The sequence below is a fragment of the Rattus norvegicus genome, chromosome 1 (assembly GCF_021556685.1).
Source record: "Rattus norvegicus strain SHRSP/BbbUtx chromosome 1, alternate assembly SHRSP_T2T, whole genome shotgun sequence".
Lineage (NCBI taxonomy): Eukaryota > Metazoa > Chordata > Mammalia > Rodentia > Muridae > Rattus > Rattus norvegicus.
In genome coordinates this window covers 166089621-166107231 of record NC_141534.1, presented here as the reverse complement: position 1 = coordinate 166107231, position 17611 = coordinate 166089621, and the positions used below count along the sequence as shown (strand labels likewise).

Sequence of the window (17611 nt, the reverse complement as noted above, 5' to 3'; positions counted from 1 at the left end):
CAAACAACAACAACAAAAATCCAACATGTCAGTCAGTCTGTCTTTCCATCCTGGGGGCTGTGTGTCTCCAGATGGGATAGATACTCTGGCCAGGAGAATGCTGGGTTCCTGAATTGGAGATGCTACAACAGCAGTACGAGCACAGGGCGTGGCTGGGTTGAAGGAGTGCCTGACTGCTGATCGTCTCTAATGGGGAGCAGATCCCTCCCCAGTAGGAACAGTTTCTACAGGCCCTGGAGAAGTACACATTGGATCCTAGTCCTGGCCCCATCTATCTTCAGTGAAACCCTCTAACCCTCTTTTAGGGTCTGACATAGGATCACAATATTTCACTGTAGTGTCCCAAGTAGTTCCCAAGTCATAGAGTTATACCATGGCCTTCGTGGAATCCTGCACAGTACATAGAAATTACTGGACCTGGTTCAGGCACTTGGGGTTCAGATGGGATAGTGTGGGACAAGAACCAAGCAGGGTATGGTGGCACATGTCTGTCTTGAATCCCAACACTCGAGAGGTAGAGGCAGGTGGATCTCTGTGAGTTCGAGGCCAGCCTGGTCTACAGAGTGAATTCCAGGACAACCAGGGCTATGTAGAGAGAGTCTGTCAAAATAAAATAATAACACCAGAAGGAGAAGGCAGGGGATCGGAGAAGTGAGTGCTGTCTTCCATCTCAGGGAAGATTTGGAGGCAGCGGTGGTGGACAGGGCCTTAAGGGGCAACATGGAAAGGATGGTGGCCGTTAGAGGGGGTCATAACAGTTCTCTACCACTGAGTTAGAGCCACCGAAGAGCTGAAAGCAGGAGGAATTGTGTACCTCAGTTCTGAGTTGCCTCAGCTGCTGCAGCTGCATGGAATGTGTGGGTCATGTGAGGCTGGGGTGGCTGTACACGCTGTCACAGCAGGGCACAGAGCCCAGCTTTCTCCTGACAGCCTCTTTAGTGCTCTGTAATGGCTGGATTCCAAAGGAGTGGGAGTCCAGGGCTACACAGTGTGCAGTGTCAACTCAGTCACTCCCTCTGCACCTAAATGGTCGCAAGGCCAGGAGAGGAGGGCTGCTACATCGCAGAAGGCTCTGAAGAGCGCTGGTGGCCACCTTTGTAAACTGTACCAAAATTTTAAAAGTAAAAGCCTGTGGCAGAATCCCCGCCCCACCCCCACCCATCTCATGGCCGTAATAAAGCTATTGCATCTCAAGGGGCCCAGTCAGCCTGGCCTAGCTGGCCTGTCTCCATTTCCCCCTCTGACACCACTGTCTCTGCTCAGAAGCCTTCCATGGCCCTCCATCGTGCCAGGTCAATCTTGCTCTCAGTGGGGAACCACAGGACAGTCTGAGATGGGAGTGCTAAAGGAACAACTTCTTGAGGTACCTACAGGTTTGGGAATCCACAATGTGTGGTGCTGTGAGCCACAGTTATCGCATCAGACACTCCCGCCACCCAGGGACAACAGAAGAGCAAAGGGCGGCATCGAGTCCCAGTGCCCAGCTAAATGTGCCCAGGACTCATCCTCTGACAAGGACACAGGCAGCCCAGGGACTTGTTTGATAAGAGCAGGAATGTGTTCTCCCTCTGCGCTTCCTTCTTCCCTTCAACTTCCTGCTGAGTCCTGGTGCTCAAGTCCAGGGGAAGCTGAAGGGACACGGGGCCTGGGGCTGAAACTAGGCAGGTGGGCTGGAGCCTGGATGCAGGGCTGAGGCTGTTGAGCAGGGCTTGGGCAGATCTGTAGAAGACAGATGATGTCTGCCCTGAATCCTAGGGTCAGCTCGCTGTTCACCATGGCCTCCTGTCCTGCTCTGGTCCTTGGTGTTTATCTTAGTCCTTAGCCCTAAGCTTCTGTCATAGTGACACCATGACCACACTCAGGTCACCTCTGTGATCTTGCCCAAGTTGTTCCTCGGAACATTTCCCTTCCACCACCTTCCTGTTGCCTAATACTTCCTCTTCATCCTCCAGCATGATTCATCTAATCCAGGAAGCTTCCCCGGCCTGGGGGTGAGCAGTGCATCCTTCGGCTTCCCCAGGCTGGGCTTCCCTTCTTCAACCGCAGTTCTCAGCAGCCTGGTGTTCACTGGGCACCACTGACAGGACCTGATGGACCCTCTCAAATAAAACCCAAAGTCCATAAACCCCTGGTCCTTTTCAGTGCTTGGGATGATGTGTATCTCTCTTCCCTTTGGCTTTCCAGGCCCCTTTTCATCTGCCCTTAGTCCTGACTAGCCTCACCTTAACCTTTGCACCCTGTGCTGCACCTCAGGCCACACCCCTGCTGCGCTCACTCCAACTTAGGCTCCTTCTGTCCCTTCAGGATACTCTTTGTCTTTGATCCAGTCAGTGTCACTTACTCCAAGTCACTCCTGTGTCATATCCCTGTCTACTCTGCCTTCTTCCCTGAGTCAGGGTAGACATTTAGTCTATCCTTAAGCAGAAAGGGTTGTGGTCACAGATACTTGAGGGCATGGGGGTACTTTCTGTCTCTCATGGAATCAGGAACTTCTGAGAGCTAAGACCTATGCCTAATATGTACACACAGAGACAGGGCAGACAGACAGATAGACAGTCCGACACACACACACACACACACACACACACACACACACACACACACACACAACCTACAGGACCTCAGCCATCCTCTAAGTGAAGCTGGCAAACTGTCCTATCCTGCATTCTGGATTATAGCTATTGCTGCCCACAACAAGTTATTTTAATGGTTATCTGCTTTTAATAATGCTTACTGACTCCGAGTTCCTGAGGGTAGGCACCTGGGAGTGGCTTAGCTCTGACTCAGGGACCTTCTGAGTGGCAGCTAGGCTGCTGACTAGGCTGAACCTTGGAAAGCTCACACAGGGGCTGCGGGATTCACCTCCACACTCGTTCACATGACTGATAAGTGGTAACCTCCGTTCTTCGACATCAGGGACTGGGCCTCTCGTTGGGCTACTGGTGATGGGGCTTCTCCTAGATCCAGCGAGTGGGAAGAGAGGGGCCGGCTGCCTTTTGTGACCTCTGAGTCATGAAAGTCTATTCTGCCTTCGTCTTTGGTTAGGTGTGAGTCATTCTGCTCAGTTCACACTCCCTCTAGGGTAGGAGGGCGGGAAGGTGCTGGTAACTGCCACTGTAACAAGACAAGCCCTCAAATGCTCAGTCAGGCCTTTTCTGACACCGGTGCTGCAGCCATGAGGCAGCCTGCCTGGAAAACACTGAAGGACAGACACCCAGCGGGCCAAGGAGAAAGCCTGAGGAGGGGTGGAGCAGCTCAGAGCAAAGGTTGGAATGGAGCGAGCACTGTGACTCCCGACCTGGCTGGCCTGGAGGACAGGCTTGCCTTCAGATGTGAAGCTGCCAGGATGGAAACAGGAGAGGGCAAAAGACTTGAGAAAAAGGACTCACCCTCTTCCACATGACCTTAGACTCCCCATGTTACAGGCACCAGTAGCACCAGCCAGGAGAAGTGTAGGGCTCTGAGCTCACAGAGGGCTTTGTGTTCCGGTTAAAGGGTGCTTTTCATGGACCCAGCCTCTGAACTGGAGAATACTGGTACAGCAGTTGGATTCCCTAACTCTACACATATAACAGGCACAAGCACTAATCTTCATGTTCCCACACCTCCTGGCTCTCTTGGGGCCTCCCTTGGGGTGCCCCACCATGTGCAGAAGGCCGTCTCTTCCATTTCCAACACACACATGCAAACACACACGAGATCTATCAGTGTGATACAGAGGGTCAGAAGTCCTCAAACGACGGGGGTGGCTGGAGTCTCCTCTGGAATCAGGCTGCCCTTTGACCCGGGGAGAAGTTCTCAGACATCATCACCCAAGGGGACAAAGGGCTTGCTGCGGCCCAGCCTGTCTGATACTGCTTTATGGTTGACTTGGGTGGCAAATAGGACAGGGGTCGGTCATCACAGTAGAGACTGTGGCCACGTGGCATGGGCCAAGGCTCACCCTCCCACGGGAGCTCAGTTTTCTTAGGACACAGGAGGAGGCAGGGGAGGAAACCACTGAGTGAGCAAAGGCAGATGGGAGGGCACTGTGGGGATACTGCTCAATGGTTGTGATCCGTGCTCAGCAAACTTTTATCAAGCCCTCGTGATGGACCAGAATTTGGCTTTGAAAGTGGTGACCCAGGAGAACCAGTCCCTGACTTGTCCTTGCTGGTTGTCCTATAGAACCTCGACATCAGGGAGGCAGGAACTCCTTCCCAAAGTTGAAGGTGGCCTGGAAGAGCTTGGAGCTGGTGTGGGGCCCGGGCCAGGCAACATGAGCAGATAGAATGGGCTGAACTGGGCATCTATGTTCTGCTTTTGTTCTTAGTTATCGTTCTGAGACACGGTCTCACTTTGCAGATGTCACTGGCTTGGAATACACCTAGGTAAATCAGGTTGACCACGAACTCACAGAAATCCAACTGTCAGTCTGGAGTGCTGGGATTAAAGGTGGGTGCCACCACACGTACGTTTATGAAAGACACCACCCTCCTCATGCTTAGCTGGTGCCCCATGTAAATCATGTCCCCCAAATCCTGATGTCTTCAATTGCCATGGCTGTCCATGAGTATTTGGTGAATACTCAGCCTTTTTGAAGACCTGCAGGGATAGCTTTTGGCAGATGTGAGTTTGTGCTTTTCACAGACCAGTTCTGGGTATTCCTCAGCTTCTCCCACTGCTTTGAGCCCACCAGAACATTTCCTGTTCAGGCTATGCTGAGGCCAGGCACACACAGGTTCATCTCCAGTGGAGACTGAATAGGTGTGGACCCGGGAAATGGAAGGCAAATCCTTAGCTCCCTAACCCCTGACACTTTTTTCGCTACAGGATCTTGTTTAAGGAACCCTGGCTGGCCTCTAACTTTCAACCCTCCTACTTTACCCCAGAGGGCAGAGATCACAGGCCTGTGCCTCCACGGCTGGCTAGGGAGGCATCTTTAAAAAGAGGATTGGTTTTGCTTTGTTGTTTTATTTTGCTATGCTTTGATTCAGGCTTTCATGTATGTAGCCCAGGCTAGTGTCAAGAATGACCTTGAATTTCTGATCTTCCTGTCCCTGCCTCCAGAGTGCTATAGGCATGCTGGGCTTTTAAGGGAATATTTTTTCTTTATGAGGCTGATAAAATTCTCTTAATATGGGGCTGGGGATTTAGCTCAGTGGTAGAGCGCTTGCCTAGGAAGCGCAAGGCCCTGGGTTCGGTCCCCAGCTCCGAAAAAAAAGAAGAATTCTCTTAATATGATGGTCTCCAGTTGCATTCATTTTCCTTCAAATGACACAACTCCTTTCTTCTTTGTGGTTAAAAAAAAAAACTCCCTGTGCATATAAACAATTCCTTTATCCACTCCTCCATTGATGAACATCTTGGTTGTTAAGAACAGTACTGATATGCAAGTGCCTCTGTAGCACTTAAAGCCTTTGGATAAATATCTAGGAATGGTATAGCTGGGCCACATGATGGTTCTGGCTTTAGCTTTTTGAGGGATCTCCATGTATTACATCCCAATGGCTATTCCCCTCCCTCTCCTCCCCCAAGTCCACCTCCCCTGTAATGGGACCTTGGCTACTCTGTGGGTTCCTTTTTCTTTCACCCTTCTCTGCTCCTCTTCTTCTATTTCAACCTCTAACACTAGGTAGGAGAGAAAGAGGATAGAGGGGGAAAGGAGTGACAATATTATTAGACTATGCCTGCTGATTAGGGACACTGAGTTCCTTGGGGCAAGTTTGATCCTCACCGTCAGGATATATAATTTCTTCTTGTCTCTTCGTGCATGACTACTTAACAAATGGCACCCAGTCACCAGCCGGCCCACAAGTCACTTCTATCGAGGTTCTAGCATTTATCTAGCCTCTGAAAAGTCCCCAGAATCCCAAACATCAAATACTTGTAAAAACTACCTGCAGCTGGCAAAATCACACCCCTGCTAGAGCACAAGACAAATCACAGTCAGCTGCCATGGATTGTCTGAAGCAACTCCATAACGCACAACCTGAGATTAAAACAAAAGCATATCCCCACAAAATTTCTGTGTTTCTTTTTTTTTTTTTTCTTTTTTATCGGAGCTGGGGACCGAACCCAGGACCTTGTGCTTGCTAGGCAAGCGCTCTACCACTGAGCTAAATCCCCAACCCCAATTTCTGTGTTTCTTAAAGAAGCCACAATTCTCACTACAATCTCTTTTCCCAGGTCCACCCCCTTTACCTCCCCTCAGGAAAGAGCAGACAGAGCTCCCAGGACATCAACCAAATATGGCGTGTAACAAGCTACAATAAGACCAGGCGCGTATTCTCACATCAAGGCTGGATGAGGCAACCCAGTAGGTGGAAAAGGGTCCCAAAGGCATGCAGTGCTCCCCCAATTCCAGCCATCTCCCTCCTTCCCCGCATCGGATCCCTCTGTTAGGAGTCGTACAAGAATATCAAGCTACACAATCATAACTTATATGCAAAGGACCTAGGTCAGGCCTGTACAAGCTCCCTGATCTCTGTGAACCCACTTGAGTTCTGGGGTCAGTTCTGTGAGCCATGTTCTTACTGTATCTTTGATCTCTCTGGTTCTCCAGCCCTTCCTCCTCCCCCTCCTCCTCCTCTTCCTCATCTTCCTCTTCCTCCTCCTCTTCCTCCTCTTCCTCATCTTCCTCTTCCTCCTCCTCCTTCTCTTCTTCCTCCTCCCCTTCCTCCTCTTCTTCCTCCTCCTCCTCTTCCTCCTCCTTCTCTTCTTCCTCTTCCTCCTCCTCCTTCTCCTCCTTCTCTTCCTCTTCCTCCTTCTCTTCTTCCTCTTCTTCCTCTTCTTCTTCCTCCTCCTCCTCCACAGGACTCTCCAAGCTCTGCCTGTTCTCTGGCTGTGGAACACTGCATCTGCTCCCATCAAATGCTGGATAAAGTCTCTATGGTTTCTAGGCTCTAGTCCCAGCACATACTGCAAGCAGGACAAATTGTCAGTGGGAGGTTTCATGGCTGGTTTGGGGTCCCGATTCCTCCCTTTGAAGTATTGCCTGGTTACAGAGGATGGCCGTGCCAGGTCCCATGTCCCTGTTACTAGGGGTCATTGTTAGTGTCACCCTCATAAATTCCATGCAGTTTGCACTAGGCTTCTCCCCTCTGAAATACCCCCCCATTCCCAGTCATCTCCCTCCTTCCCCACACCTGATCCCTCCTTTTCCCATCCCCCTCACTCCCAATCCACCCACGAAATCTACTCTATTTCCCTCTCCCAGGAAGATCCTGTATCCCTTCTTTAAGCTCTCATTGTTACTTAGCCTCTCTGGGTCTGTGGATTTGTAGTATGGTTATTGAAACTGTTAAAGTACAAACAAAACAAAACAAAACCAACCCAGCAACAAATCCCCAGCCCTATTAATAAAATGTCAGCTATTAAGGACCAGAAGAGGCCCCTGTCTAATTGGAGAGAATTGACAGACTGCATCTGGGCTGGACAATGCTTCTTCCTCAAAGTGTCTGTAATAAATAAAGGCCTGGAGTCTTGCTCTTTCTAACCCTTTGCAGGCCCATCCTACCTGTAACGTATAATATAAATCACTAGAAAATGACTATGGAGACACATCGGGACTGTCCTAGTTAGGGTTAGCAATGCTGTGATGAAACATGATGACTAAAACCAAAATGGAGGGGAAAGGGCTTCTTCATCATAGTCCATCACTGAAGGATGTCAGGACAGGAACTCAGACAGGGCAAGAACCTGGAAGCAGGAGCTAACTCAGAGGCCAGGGAGTGGTGCTGCTTACTGGCTTGCTTCTCATGGTTTGTTCAACCTGCTGTTTGACCACCACCCCAGGGATGGCACCATCCATAAGGCTGGGCCCTCCCCCATCAATCACTAGTTAGGAAAATGCTCGACTCACTTGCCTGTAGCCCAATCTTTTTTTTTTTAATTTTTTTTATCTTTATTAACTTGAGTATTTCTTATTTACATTTTGATTGTTATTTCCCCTTCCCCGTTTCCAGGCCAACATCCCCTTAACCCCTCCCCCTCCCCTTCTACATGGGTGTTCCCCTCTGTAGCCCAATCTTACGGAGGAATTTTTCTCAATAGAGGTTCCCGTAGAGCGCTTGCCTAGGAAGCGCAAGGCCCTGGGTTCGGTCCCCAGCTCCGAAAAAAAGAACCAAAAAAAAAAAAAAAAAGAGGTTCCCTCCTCTCCGGTGATTGTAGGTTGTGTTAAGTTGACATTACATCACAAGTACTTTTATACAATATTTTAACATATATGGGGCAGGGCCTATGCTCTTTGCCTTGTGAGGTGTGATATCAATGACTTCCAGTTTAGAAAACAAAGATCAGAGAGGTTGAAGAGAAAATGGCACAGCCACTTTGGGAGCCAGCACGGCAGTTTCTCATAAAGCTAATCACCAGCTGACCACATGTCACTCACTCAGCAGATCAGGAAACAAGTCCCCACGTAAACCTGCTGTGGATATCTGCAGCTATTTGTTATCAGCGGACTGGGAATGGGTGACTGTTGAACAAGATCTAGTATGCACTCACACCGTGGAATATTATACAGTCTTGAAGAAGCAAGCTCCTGACTCACAGCAGCATAGTAACTCAAGTGCACTTTGCTGAGTGAAGGAAGCCAGACCACAGAGGCTTCACACTCTATGATTCCAATTGACTTTGAATTCCAGAAAAGGAGAAAATACAAAGACAAAAAGCAGACTAGCAATGGCCAGGGATTTAGGCAGTCATTGGGAAGCAGGCTGGCCTTGAACACAGAAGGATCCTCCAAGTGCTGGGATTAAAGGTGTGCACCACTGATGTAAATTTTTAAATTGTAAAAAGGAATAGGATCTGGATCAGTCAGGAAAACAGGAGGACTAGAGTTTGGATGCCTAACACCCTGATGAAAGCTTGGGTAATAGCCGCCTGGAACCCCAGCGTGAGGAGGTGGCAGGTAGAGACAAGCAAAGCCTTGGGGCTCGCTGGTCAGTCACGTTAACCTCCAGGTTCAGTGAGTTGCCCAATCTCTAAAGCTAACTAAGGTAGAGCTCGATGGAGGAAGATACCTGACACCAACCTACAATCTCTGCATGTGGGGCACATGCAAACACCTGTACACACATGAATACATGTACACATACACACACAAAACAAACAAATAAAAATGTAAATGAGTGTGCTACTTCTTGTCAGCTAGGAGGAGGGAATCAAGAACTGCCTCTGCCATGTGGTCCTGTGAGAAAGTCCGCAGGACATCTTTTCAATTAATGATTGATGTGTGGGAGGGACTAGCCCACTATGGGCAGTGCCATTCCTGAGCAAGAGGTCCTGAATTGTAAAGGAAATCAGAGTGCAGAAGCCACGGAAAGTAAGTGGTATTATGGAAAGTAAGTGGTATTCCTCATGGTTCATGATTCTGCTCCTGCTTGAGTTCCTACCCTGATTTCCGTGGGGTGACTGGGATGTGTGAGCCTTTCCTCCCCAAGTTGCTTTGGCCACAGTGTTTATCACAGCAATAGAAGGCAAACTAGAACAACTAAATCCATGTTGGTGGCTCGTGTCTACAATCCCAGCAGTTGGAAAGTAGAGGCAGAGGGACCAGAAATTCTATAGTGAGTTCAAGGCCAGCCTGTGACAAGCACAGTTTTAAAAGCAAGCAAACAGGGTTGGGGATTTAGCTCAGTGGTAGAGTGTTTGCCTAGCAAGCGCAAGGCCCTGGGTTCGGTCCCCAGCTCAAAAAAAAAAAAACAAAAAACAAAAAAAAAAAAAAAAAAAACAAAAACAAAAAAAAACCCAAAAAAACAAGCAAACAAAAAAATATACTTTATATTTGGGACTCCCAAGAAGGAATGTAGATGGTGATAATGGTGTTGTTTTAGAAAAGCACTTTAAAATGTCATCAAATGGAGTAGGAAGCTAAGGGACAAACTTAAGTAGTTCTAGAACCTTAGGGAATGGAGGAGAAGCTGCAGAACTAATGTCAGAATGGAATGGACACAATCATCCGCTGTGTCCGGGGATGCGGAGTTCTTCCAGATGTGCAAGTTCCCATATCTGAAATGGCTGGGCTTCTAGCTGAGAGCAAACATCTAAGTTCTCACTGGGAGCCAGTTTTCTCTCAGTGTTGGAGAAGGAAGACCAGAATGAGCCATGTAATAAGGGACAAATCAACATGAACTCATGGTACCTTCTCACAGATACAGATGGATAGATACAGAAACCATAATAAAATCCTGGTGTATAACACAGGCCAGTGCACACACGTGGGCTGCCTAGCTCTGGCTTCTGAGAGAGCCTAGAAGCAACAGCATCCACTAGCAGCCAGCACTCTCTGAACCCAGATCATAGTTCCTAATACTTCTCTAAAGAATGATTTTCCTAGGGCCAGGATAATAGCACAGTAGATAAAGGCGCTTACAGTCAAGCCTGAAGACCTGAATTTAGTTGTTCTAGTTTGCCTTCTATTGGTGGAAGTAGAAAACCCACTCCCGGGAGTTTCCCTCTACCCTTCATGTGTGTATGTGGTATAAAGGTTCTCTCTCTCTCTCTCTCTCTCTCTCTCTCTCTCTCTCTCTCTCACACACACACACACACACACACACACACACACACACACACACACCAATAAATGAATAAACAATTGAAAAGGAGAGTCTTAAGATACTTAAAGAAATGCCAGAGTCTAGGAATGAGCAGGGGAAATATATAAAAGTATGAGGCATCTTGGGGTGCCAGGAAGTCAAGACAAGCTCAAACACACAAACAAACATCAATGACAGCACACACACACACACACACACACACACACACAGAGAGAGAGAGAGAGAGAGAGAGAGAGAGAGAGAGAGAGAGAGAGAGAGTCATCTTACACGTTCTTACAATAGAAAGATGTAGTGACCATGTCAGGGACAATTTGAAAGAAAAAAATAATACCATAGCACTGGGATGCCAAACTAAAGTATGGCCCAGACAGCCCTAAGCACATGCCAATAGTAAACAATGTTACCAAGGGAGACAAGGTAAGTCTACTTCTCTGAAAGATACTGGGATTGCCCTTCCCTTAAGAGAGAGGAGCTTAACTCTCCCAGGGGAGTGTGTGTAACAACCTATTTCCAAAGGTGTAGAAAGAGTTGGGTGCAGAGAAGGAAGTGACATCATGGGGAAAACCTTTGGCAAGCATTAGCTTGAGCAGGTGACCAAAGCTCATGTGACCAGTGATAAGCCACATCAATACTATGTCCCTTTGATATGGAGGGATGACAGTGGCCCTTTCTGTCTCTGATATTTCTCATATTATAAATCTCATAACCTGTGTAAGTTCAGGAATATTCTTGCTAAATATTTTACTTGTACTTTTCAAAGCTAAAGGTTCTCAGAAAGTCCGAGGGTCTGAATGTTGTCACACAGGAATGGTGTCTAAGAAGGATGGGACACCCTGCATGAGGTCTCAGTCTCTAACATATGAAATTTAGTTAATAAGACTAACAATGACAAGTCTTGGGTCTGTAGAGATGACTAAAATTCAATGATGTAAAATGTTCCATATGGTGAACACCGTATGTATGTATGTATGTATGTATGTATGTATGTATGTATGTATGACACTTCTGTTCAGTGTTTGCTACTTATCTGTAAACCTAAAATTATTCTAAAGCCATTAGTTCACTTACAGTCTAAAAAGTTGCTATGGGATGCAATATTTTCTGGACTCTTAAAATACCAGACGCTAGGACTAGTGAGATGGCTCAGTGGGTAGAGGCACTTACCTGCGAGTTTGATGACCTGAGTTTGATTTGCAGGACCTGTGTGATGGAGTGGAGAGAGTTGTCCTCTGAGCTGTACGCGTGTGCCAAGGCACGTGCACATCCTCACACACACATAAACAAGTAGAATGTAACCCAAACCCCACCATCTACTAGCCACACGGTAGTTCTCTGGTAGAACACTTGCCTAGCATTTGCAAGGGTCTGGGTTCCCAGCACCATAGCATGGCAAAAATAAAACAAGTCAGTGGGCTGGAGTCTGAAGTTGGGGGCAGCAGTGTCATTTGTACAAGGAGTCAGCAGGGTCACCTTCTCTAAGATGCCTTAGGGGATGGACTGTTTTTCCTCTGTCGTCTTCTAAACTATATTCCTTGGCTTATGACCTTTCTCCATTTCCGAAGCAGTGAGGTCTTCAACTCTCTCTGACCCTGTCAGCATGCCACCGTCCATTCCTGTTTTGTTTCTGTGGTTTTGAAAAGGGTTTCTCTGGTTGCCCTGAAACTCACTCTGTAGACCAGGCTGGTCTTGAACTCAGAGATTTGTCTGCTTCTGCCTCGGGAGTGCCGGGATCAAAGGTGTGTGCCACCGCCACCCACCTAGAAAATTCTCGTCTGTAAAGGCACAAGTGATAGCACTGGGAGCCTGTCCAGATAATTGAGTGTAATCTCCCTCCAAATCCTTAATAGAATCGTGTCAGCAAACTTTCCTTCCTTGTCACATACGGTGAGCATTCCCGAATTCCAGGACTTAGGGCAGACATTTTGGGGTGTGATATTTCCTCTGACTAAGAGCAAGTTATCATTTTGTATGAGCCTTGGACACCTTATCAGGAAATTAGATTAGACAAATTGCTCAGCCATTGGGCTGGTTAAAGTCAAAGACAGGGGTCTGAGAACACATCGTCTTGGCCATATAAGGCCTGGCACTGCCTCAGCATCCTCCATCCCTACACAAAAGTAGTTCTGTGGTAGGACACCATAGCTAGTCAAACAAACTGGGACTGGGGTTCTGAGTCTTGACTTCCAATCTTGGCTCTGTTCACAGCTTTCATTGTGTCTCAAGGAATCATTGTCCACATGATTTGAAGCAATTCGAGGAGCAAATGGACATTAATCTTGCCCCGAGAGGTCACAATTACAGGACGTTCATATGCTCAGTGTCTCACTATCGGCTCTCAGTGCCATCCAGGAACTGAGTAATGCTTAGTAATAGAGATGCTGGCACACGCACGGTGGCTTTGAGGCTGATGGCGGGGAAGGAGAGCCTTCTTCCTTCACACTCATGTCCCTAAGCTCCCACAGGTCTAGACCACAGCTAGTGAACGGCAAGTTGCTCTGGAATGACCGTGAGCTGAAGGGGGGGTGGTGGTTATTGATCAGTTCTTGTATGCCTGTGGTCAGGCTGATGACAGGAAATAGGACCTTTGAGCCCAAGTTAACTAAAGTGTCATTCTTTAACAGAGAACTCCAGGGCCGACGAGATGGTTCAGCAAGTCAAAGAGCTTGCAGTAAAAGCCTGATGACCTGAGTTTGATCCCCCCAAACCCACAGTAAAAAGAGAACAAACTACTGAAAGATGTTCTTTGATATCCACTCACATGCCTGAGTATATACCCCTCTCTCTCTCTCTCTCTCTCTCTCTCTCTCTCTCTCTCTCCCCCTCCCTCCCTCCCTCCCCCCCTCTCTCTCTCTCATGTAACGACACAGAAAATTATACTTAGTTACTTAATTACATCAGTCACATTTTTGGTGGGCATGCATGCCTCTGTTCTACTTGATTGGCACCCCACAGTCTCCTTTGGTCCTGAAAACCCTCCAGTTGCCTCTGTGGTAGTCCGTTTGTCCAAAAGCCCCTATCTTTCTATTTAAGCAATGTGTCCTACACCATCCCAGATCCTCCCTTCCATGACATGGCCAGAAGCAGCTTGCCGGCGACATCTGGCCTCTTCGATCTCTGTAGTAATCTTCCCTGACTTCTGCACATGCCTTCTGGATCCCTGGGGCCTTGGTTGTCCACACTCCTCACTGCTTACCTTCTCTGCCAGTCACTCTCTCCCCTGCAGCCGGGATGGGTATCTTCTTTGAGATACCTTGCTTCCCCACCTTTCACAAGGTGCCCCCTCTGCCTAAGACACATTGTCTACCCAAGTCTTAGTCTTTCTCATCATTGAAGGCATAACTTGCCTCCTTGGCTTCCTTGGTTCCACTCCTCTTGTTAGACGTCTCTACTGACCTCCCACAGCCTGTTTCCCACCATTTCTGTTGACCACACTCTTTAGATGCCTGTGGCCTCTGCTAGACTGGAGTCCCTCAGTGCCAGAGTTGATCCATTCCACACTGATGGCCATGCTCACTGATGACAAGGTTCCTGCCCACTCTTGCTACTTGACTAAGGGGCAGGCAAGGGCTGGGACTGGGTATCACGAGGCCCACCCCATTTCCTTCTCAGGGTTGCAGTTTCTCATCTGTACAGTAGTGTCCCTTGCTGGCTCGAAAGCCTGGGTCAATGGTGGGAGTGGAATGTTGTGTGGGAGTAGTGTCAGCAGCTGCACTCTAAGAAAACTTGGTCAGTCCTCACAGGTAACCCCCGGACAAACACGAGCCTGGTCCCTGGATCTGGTGTGATCTAGGTTATCAAAGACAAAGGTCAGTCCTCTGTGGCCATCTGCAACTGACCCTACTTTGGACACTGCCTGCCTACCTCCTGCCCCTTTCTCTGACTCAAGAGTCAGAAATGTAAAGGACCTCGGATGGCCAGGCTTCTGATGTGAGCCTAACAGTAGAGTACATGGGGGCTGCAAACATGTGCTCAGATCTGTGGATGTTTCTGTAAGAGTAGCTGTGTGTGCATGGGCTGTGTGAAAGCATGTGCAGGATGAGGCAGCTGTGTGCATGTGCGTGTGCGTGTGCGTGCGTGTGCATGTGTGTGTGTGTGTGCGCGCGCGCGTGTGTGCGTGTGCGCGTGTGCGTGTGCGTGTGTGCGTGTGTGTGTGACTGTACACTACTAGTGTGCACACCTGAGAGTATATTCCTGTATCCTAGGAAAGAGTGTGAATGGCTATGCCTGTGTGACAGTGGGGTCCCTTTAGTTTCTCCCAACCATTATAACTGGTTCTTGGGAGCTCCAATGGCCCTGTGCCACTCCCCAGTCTTCTTACTTAACACAATGCTTGGGGATCCCAGTTTCTAGGGATTCTGACCCATTTCTGTATCAACCCAGTACTGTTAGTAGAGACCAGAACTCTGAGGAGAGAAGGGTGAGCTCTCTGCTCCAACAGACTCCTGCGACCCCTCTTAGAAATTCGTGGTACAGGAGATTAAGCTCTAAATATGCTATGCAAATTCCACCACTGGATTTGCATTGGGATTTGCATTGCCAACCTTCAGACTCCAGTTCTGGGCTTCTAACCCTGCTCATCTCTTTGGTTTGCCAGGACCCCCAAAAACACTTCCCATTTACAGACCATGGCAAAGGTCTGGTGACCTTTAGCCAAGAGGGAAAATGCCGCTGTCTCATGCAAGTTGGAACAAACTCTAGGACACAAGTCACATTCCAGGGCCCCCTTCGGGGTTGGGCTGAGCCCTGGTCCTAGCTGGGTGGTTTGTTCAGCTTGTTTTCTGCCTTTCCTTGCTTTTCCAGTTCCATTCTGAGATTTCTCTTTTATTACTGTTGGTTTGTCTTGCTTGTCACAGGGTCTTGCTATGTAGCCAGATTGGCTGAAATTGCTGATCTTCCTGCCTTAGCCTTCCAATTGCCAGGGCATTTCATTCATTAGCCAGTCTCATGGGTCCTCCTCACCTTAGGAGTCTGCTTCTGGACAAGCCAGGAAGAATGGGCCTAGAACTATTACCCAGGCTCCCACAACCTGCTGTACCAAGAGGGCACTGAGGTGCAAACACCATGTGGGGATTTAGAGACCCTCCTTGGCCAGCTAAGGCGATATGTGTTCACTTCAACTCCCTTGCAGGGCTGAAGCCATCTTGGCCATGATCTCAAAAACACTCTAGGTTTGGAAAGGTTCTGATCCAGCTGGGGTCTCCCAAGTCCTGGGGTGGTCCCCTTAACTAGGCACGGTGGCTTATGCCTTTTATCCTGGTAAATTGGGAGACAGAAGCAGGTGGCTCTCTGATTTCGAGGCCATCCTAGTTTACCAAACAAGTTCCAGGACACTCAGGTTTACACAGAGAAACTCTGTCTCAGAAACCCAAGTCAGGTGTGGCGGCACATGCCTTTAAATCCCAACACTCTTGAGACAAAGCAAAACAAAGTCAACCAACAGACGGGTTCTGGGTGGTGAAAGCTGGGACCTGTCAGGTGGGCCTTGCATGATGGAAGGCCCCTCCCTACTTCAGAAGCCAGAGACTTGGATTCCAGCTTCCACTCTCTTGGCACCTGGCTGAGTGGCTTTAAGGGGGTCAACCGATTCTCTGGGACATCCCAACCTCTTGTGCACAGAATGCCAGGAGGGAAACGGGTCGAGGGCCAGCATTCAGAGCTTTCAGAGCGCAGAGATCCGAGCCTCAGGCTATGGGTGTGGTAGAGTGCTCGGCTGCCATGCCTGGAGCCTTAGGTTGGATCTCCAACACCCACCACTTAGCATGGCGGTTCATGCATTTTTCTCCCAGGGCTTGAGAGACAGAAGCCGGAGGATCAGAAGATCCCCAGGGCCCCCTGAACTACAGGTGATCCCGTCTCAAAACAACAGAGTCAAGCCTCAGTTCCACATCTTACAATAGTTGAACCGGTTACTTACCCAGCTCGGGACTTAGGTTCCTACCCCTGTCAATGAAGACCGTCATGGGAGTGACCTCAAAGGTCCTGGTGAGGTCTAAGGTGGGGAGCTAGCACACAGAGAGCACTTGGCAGGCCCCTGGCACACCGAGAGCTCTGAGATCTGGTGGCTATTTTTATTCTTGTTATGTACCAAGGTTGTATAACTGAATCTGTCCTGTGGCTCGAAGACTTAACGAAGCTCCCAGGCTTTGTGACAGTCAAAGGACGCCACATAAAGGACGTGCTGGTGGGAAAGGTTTTAAAGGGTTTTACCTCCCTGGTCCAGTTGCACCACCTCTCATGCCTTTCCTAGGGGCTTCAGCCACAGTTCTGGGCACCCAGTTGGATGCACAGGGCAGGTGAGCTCACCTGGGTTGGGGTGGGCATGTCTCAGTATCAGCAGGTCCTACTGATTGTCATAGCCCAACCCTGTTTCCTTCTATTCCCTGAGGTGAACAAGCGTCATGCAGGCTTCACCTTTGCCCTACTTCCCTGACAGCCCTCATCCTGACACCATCTTGTTTCTTCAAGTTAGAAATGCATTTATCTTGGTAAGAGTCCCCTTTTCCAATTTATATGTTATTTATAACATGCAGTGCTGAAGGAGGTTTGCATTTGGAGATCAGAACACCTCAGTTCTCTTTCCACCATGTATTTTCAGGGTTGGGCTCAGCAGCAAGCTCCTCTACCCACTGAGCCATCTTTCCAGCCCACTTTTTAATCTTTTAATTACAGCAACACAGGTAACTTAAGTCTTGTTGTTCAAGCACACCAATCACGCTACGTCCAGGACTTTTGCTTTCTCATAGAGCCTAGACCCTAACTTTCCATTCTCTCCAACACCTTTGCTCCCTTTCCCTTCAATATTTTAGTTTATGTGTCTGAGTGTTCTGCTTGTGTATACACATGTGCGCCACAAGCTTGCCTTGTGTCCAAGCAGGTCAGAAGAAGGCGTAGAATCCTCTGAACTGGAACTAATGACAGTTGTTAGCTGCTGTGTGTGTGTGTGGGACTCAAACTCAGGTCCCCTGGAAGAGCAGTGGGTACCCTTAACCACTGAGCCACCACCGAAAAGTCTCTGAGTTCAAGGCCAACCTGATCTACATAGTGAGCTCCATCCAGGACGGCCAGAGCTACAT

General features: G+C 48.6%; 1 long non-coding RNA gene across 5 annotated transcripts in view; it reads right to left on the bottom strand.

Annotated features, from left to right (window-relative positions):
* Positions 1 to 16504, bottom strand: part of LOC120099888 (uncharacterized) — a 41434-nt gene extending 24930 nt beyond the window's left edge. For all 5 annotated transcript variants that reach the window (XR_015652081.1, XR_015652088.1, XR_015652083.1 and 2 more), the window contains exons 1-2: positions 16453 to 16504; positions 11703 to 11738 (exon numbers count right to left, since the gene is read on the bottom strand). This is a non-coding gene — a long non-coding RNA (uncharacterized LOC120099888). The remainder of the gene's footprint in view (positions 1 to 11702; positions 11739 to 16452) is intronic.
* Between the last annotated feature and the right edge of the window lie 1107 nt (positions 16505 to 17611).